This window comes from Colossoma macropomum, unplaced genomic scaffold (assembly GCF_904425465.1).
Source record: "Colossoma macropomum unplaced genomic scaffold, Colossoma_macropomum, whole genome shotgun sequence".
NCBI classification, from domain to species: Eukaryota; Metazoa; Chordata; class Actinopteri; order Characiformes; family Serrasalmidae; genus Colossoma; species Colossoma macropomum.
This window is the reverse complement of record NW_023494787.1, coordinates 29,944,879-29,950,878: the sequence shown is the minus strand read 5'-3', so window position 1 is coordinate 29,950,878 and position 6,000 is coordinate 29,944,879.

Genomic DNA, 6,000 nt, shown 5'->3' with positions numbered 1-6,000 from the left:
CAAATGTACTCAAGGTTTCACATACTCTACTGGACTAAATCCAGCTAAACTGGCCTAATTATGCTCTCTTTGTATTGAGACATGTTGTTGTCCTTTAAGTGCTGACAATATTGACCATATGCTCAGAAAAGCATGTGATATGACACAATATTTTATGACAACAATGAATATCATCATATTGGCCACTCCTAATTTTGAGTATATGCATGACACATGTTAGACTTCATCAGTTCTGCAGTTCTCTAGCCGTTTATCAATGCTCAGTTTCTGGCAAGAAGATATTTACATATATTTATGGACAAACACGTACAACACCTTTCAAAAAAGTTGGGACGGGGCAACGAAAGGCTGGTAAAGTTGTGTAATGCTAAAAAAACACCTGAGGGTTAATTGGCATTAAAAACAGACTTCACTGCATTAAAACAGACATGATTCTGTAGTGGAAATCACTGCATGGGCTCAGAAACACTTCTGAAAACCACCGTCTGTGAAAACAGCTCGTCGCTGCATCCACAAACGCAAGTTAAAGCGCAAAGAAGAAACCATATATAATCAGGATCCAGAAACGCTGCCGGCTTCTCTGGGCCTGAGCTCATATAAAATGGACTGAGATGAAGTGGAAAAGTATCCTGTGGTCTGATGAATTAACATTTGAAATTCTTTTTGGAAATCATGGACACTGCGTCCTCCGAGCTAAAGACCTCTCAGCTTGTTATCAGTGCACAGCTCAAAAGCCAGTGTACATGATGGTATGGGGTGCATTAGTGCACATGGCATGGGTGACATGTACATCTGTGAAGGCACCATGAATGCTGAATGATATACACATGTTTGTGCAACATATGCTGCCATCCAGACAACGTCTTTTTCAGGGCAGGCCTTGCTTATTTCAGCAGGATAATGCTAAGCCACATTCTGCATGTATTTCAACAGCATTGCTCCATATTAAAAGAGTCCAGGTGCTAAACTGGCCTTCCTGCAGTCCAGACCTGCCAGCACTGAAAACATTTGGTGCATTATGAAATGAAAATATGACAAAGGAGACCCCGAACTGTTGAGCAGTTGAAATTCTATGGGAACCCTGTTATAGAGGAAGCTTGTGTTAAAGAATTAACAAGCACAACAAGAGGTCACAACACTCAGTGATGTTAACCACTGTAATAAACTCTTTTCAAGAAACCTCTTCTCAAAAAAAATGTTGGTTTCTGTGTGTGTCTGTCCTTATTATACATGGTTCATCCTACAATAATAGTATAGTTTATTTCCTAGTTTTATTATGTATTGTGGCCTTTATGTTATGTGCTGTTATTCTTGGCTTTATATCCCAGAAAGCACACTGCACCATTAATTTCCATTAACCCTCCATTGCACGATGTTGCCTCAGGGTAACAAATCCATTTTCCTTACTTGATGTGACCTCTATTTATTGGCAATCGAAGGGTTAATAATGAAGAGAAGCATTTGAACAACCCATTAACATGCTTGCACTTGGTCATTGCTGGTATTTTTAACCTCTCTTTGACATGGTGGAACTTGTGGATGACATGCTTCTGCACCAGACTGTTTCCTCTTGAAAAACATAATTTTTCATCCTTCCAAATGTATGTTTCACATCTGTTGGAGCATGAAGTTAATTTTGTAACATTCAATGTCATATAAGAGATTTTATGAGGAATTGCCTGAATGTTGCCTAGACACTGGAATAGATATTGCCAGTAGAAGGGTACTTATGTAGCCACTTGAGAGAACACTGCAGTTATTGCTTTGTTTTTCATTTAGAATTATTTGTGTTTTTGCTTATTTAGGAAGTCTAAATTATTTAGTAGTGCACATGTATGCAGCAATGATGGCTATTCTAGGCAAATCTGTCATGTAGCAGTCACTATACTGTCTGTTTACCATTGCCATCAGTTTTGCTTGCAAAATGAAAGCCAGGTCTGGTTATGTGGGAATTATTTGAATTCTTTTATGTTTTTGCATTGCATTAACAGTGTTTTTTAAACCACTAAAGATTGGTGCGCAAGAAAAAATTTCTTCACAATATGGCGTCACTGTAGGATAACATGAAACATAATTATGTTTTCCAAATGAATTCTATCCTTACTTTCTTTTTTTTTAATATTTAGATGAAAAAAATCTTGTTTTCTGAATGACACTTTGCATCACTTATGTCCTAAAGGTAACATACAGGTAATAATCAGGAAGAAAAGTGCAAGAAAAGGGAATCAAGTAATGTTTATTTTTAAACATTGCCTTCACAATGCATGCAATAGAGGTTTACATTTGACCAATATTTATATGTAGTATAAACATTTAACATCTTCAGTATTCGGTTTACTTGCTTCTGTTGCCAATAAGTGCTTCATCTTCAAGCTGCAGTTATAAGCTTGTACTGTTTTAATATCTTTTATTTATTTATTTTTTTAAACAAAATGATGCGAAGCAAAGAAGAAACATTTATAACAAGTAATCTGGGATTAAAATGATAGTCAGTAGCCTTAGGACTTCTCCTGATGTAAGCTATGTGTAGTTTACCACAATCACAGTGTTTTTTCTCGTTTCTCATAGCAGATGCAAGATAGTGATCTGATATCGACATCATCGCTACCAGGAATGGATTTTCTAATAGACACACTGTATATTAACTGCAGCTTTAAGCCTAAAAGAGAAAAACATCATGCACTGCTTTTCAGCGAGTTGTAGGCTGTATTTCACATCTCTCAGTGTGCTCTGTTCATCTGTTGATGGTCCTAAAATCTCTCAGGACCAGCTCTAATGCCCACAGAATGAGCACCAAGAGCAGGAGGAGCTAGTTATCCCCCAGAAGGCTGAAGTTCTGTCACAAAGAAACAATACCTTTGCCGAATCACTGCGTGTAACAAGGTTTATTTACACTCACATTCACATAGTCAACCTGTGCACAGAGCACAATGGATCTTACATATGTTGTAAAAGAAAAAAAAGCCATAAAAGCCATAAAAGAAATGCATGAAGCATCCAGCAAGTGCAAGTGCTAGAGAGAAACTATGAGTAGACGGAGTGGGAAAGAAAGAAAAAAAAAATCACACCGCTCTGCTAGGAAACTGTGCAGGGGAGTTTATAGATTTTAGGTTGCCGTGGCAACGCCAGCATCAGGACCATTCTTTGAAATAGCTTCAGAAGATGTTGAGGGTCTATTAAAAGCAGAGAGGGGGAACTATATGAAAAAAAGTAAATATGATTTTCTATGCCAGAGCCTCTGTAATATTTTTCACCTTAATTGGAAAACGTGCTAAAAGACAAGAGCACAAAGGGCTCTTTTGCCACCTTACTCGGTGTCTGTGATCGTGCCCGCTATTGTTCTCCATCAATGGAGCCTTTTAGTGCTTCATTATCAAGCGTCTGATAGCATCTTCCAGCAGCACCAAGACGCTTCAAAAGCTCTCAATAAAGTCTGCTTATTCCACCCAGGCTAGTTCGTTCTGTAAACAACCGTTTCATCCTTTCCATTCATTCTATCACACTTCACGCGTCAGCAAAAACAGCCCCTGCTGTATCCGTCACGCTAATGAAATGTGATACGCATATGCTCCCATGCTCTGAGGAGTGCGGCGGTGCGGCTGGGACACATCAAACGGGGAGGGGATCACAGGAACCAGCAGCAGTCAGTCAAGGGAACGGCTGTTCAAAGCAGACTACGGAAGAGAGGGCAGTCGGCATTATGTAAACAGACTCTGGCAGGGCTGAGAGTGGCCGCCAAGGCAGCCAATGTGACAAATCCCCAGCAGGAGGGCTGAGACACAGACCACTGGATGAAGGCGAACAACAGGGATAGCAGAAACCCCAGCTCTGTTCTCTATAAGAACCAGAAGGGATTACTACAGTGCAGAGGCAGTTCAATCAAACAATGCACACAAAAGCCCTCGTAATCAAAGAGGCCTCAAGCAAGAATAGCAGCGCGGCTCTGATGCTTGGAGTGACAGTGATGGTCCTTGTGAAGACACTTTGATTATCAAAGCCAAGTAATCAATACTGAGACTGTTGCATGAATCTGCGGGATATTTCAAACAGCACGGAATCCCAAAGACAGAGCTTGTTTGCTTAAAATGCACTCATTTTGCCTGCTGGGACAATTAGAACAGCTAACAGATGCACTATCCTTCATCCCCCCTGGCCAGGAGAAATCATGTTCCACTTATCCTTGAATCAAATTAGAAAATTCAACTAGTCATAAAACCTCTAATCTAAAACATCATGCCAAGGACATGTTACACATTAGCCAAAGATGTCAATGCCAGTGGGGCAGAGTGTTCTTCCAGCTCTCCAGAGAGGTCTGTCAAAATTGCCCTTCACTGATGGAAAATCTTATATTACACCTTCCATACTTGATAAGAACAGGAACTTTTGAGAATGAGGTATTAATTTATATATGTTGCCACCCTAGTGGCAACTGAGGCTTTCTGACATAGGTGGTGATAATTTAATGGCAAAAATTTTATATTCTGTTTATTCTGTGTATATTTTTATAGACCATGTCATCAGACCTTCATATGTATAGATATTCTTATCTGCATATGTGCAGATATTTATAGTGTTCTTTATCTCATCTATGGCTCTTAATTATTTATTATTCTTTAGTCTTTATTATTTATTTTTTTATTGTATTTTTATTTAAATTTTTGCTTACCTAAATACTTCTTAACAGTCTGTTTGCTTGTCTGGTCTGTTTAATACGTTACCTGTCGTACATGTGTGCACTCACCAAGACAAATTCCGTTCAAAAGCTTGGAATCACTTTGACACTACGTAACATTGGGAACCTCACTGGTAGAGATGTGTAATTGCATGCAACATGTGGAAGAACATTTTCTAATGTTGGTTGCGATTCAGACCCCTTCCCCAGGTGGATGAATCTGATGATTGTGAGTGCATTGAAAGACTTCAAAGAGACTTCAAGGAGAGTCAAAACTTGGTGAAGGACACGTCCTCGGAGGCTGTAAGTGAATGATCTACTGTTGTCTTCATATCTTCATCAGTATAATGTTGATTTTGCATTTGAGACCTAAACATTGAGTTGGACGTTCTTGTTGAGTCGTGTGGTGTTAATATGTAAAGATGACCTGGTCCAAAACATTCCCACAAAATCCTCTTGACACCTATTACTATTTTAGGCTTTACAGGGTAACTTGCAACAATGCACACACACCATTTTTTTTTCCTGACTCAGTAATGCTAATTTTTTTTTTCAATTTTAAAATCTTAAAAAAATCTTAAGTAATGCTTAATGATTAATGATATTATCATTTTATATTTAATAATACCTTAGAAAATGTAGATTTAAATATTATAAACTAGACACAGTTTTTAGATGTTTTACTCAGTTTCAAGTATTTTTGGGAAAGATAAGAATTACAAAATGAAACACTTTAGCTGCTAAATTACACTTTCACAAAGACTAATAAATGCTTCACTCTTAACAGTTAACTTAGCAAATGAAAGAAAAATCACAGGACTCAGAGCTCTATGTTTATAATGTACTGACTATAATTTCCAAATGGCAAAAAGAGTTTTATTGAGCCAACAATGCTAGTTTTTGGAAGACTGTCCTGCGGCACTGAGCACATATTCAACTGCAGACTAGTTTGAGACAATGTCAGTCACGCATATTACAATGTCTGTATTGGCGGTTTGTTAGAAGATCTCAACTCTTTCAGAGCTCTACCAATCCTCACATTCAGTAGCTGGACAAAAGTTTCATTGCAGTAAACAAGCTAGCTATATGGGTTGTGTGGAGGTGCAGCGTATTAAAACATGCACACAAAAAAAATATATAGGTGTTTACCCTGCTGCTTTAATAACTAGCAATAGCTGCCAAATTAGACACTCACAAAATCAACTAGTGCTTCACTGTTAACAGATAATATATGTGTTGAGAAACCTATTTTAGATCTGTCCGAAGGTTCAGGAGAGTTCAGGAGAGAATTAACAGTAGAGACAACAAATCACCAAATTCATGAAACC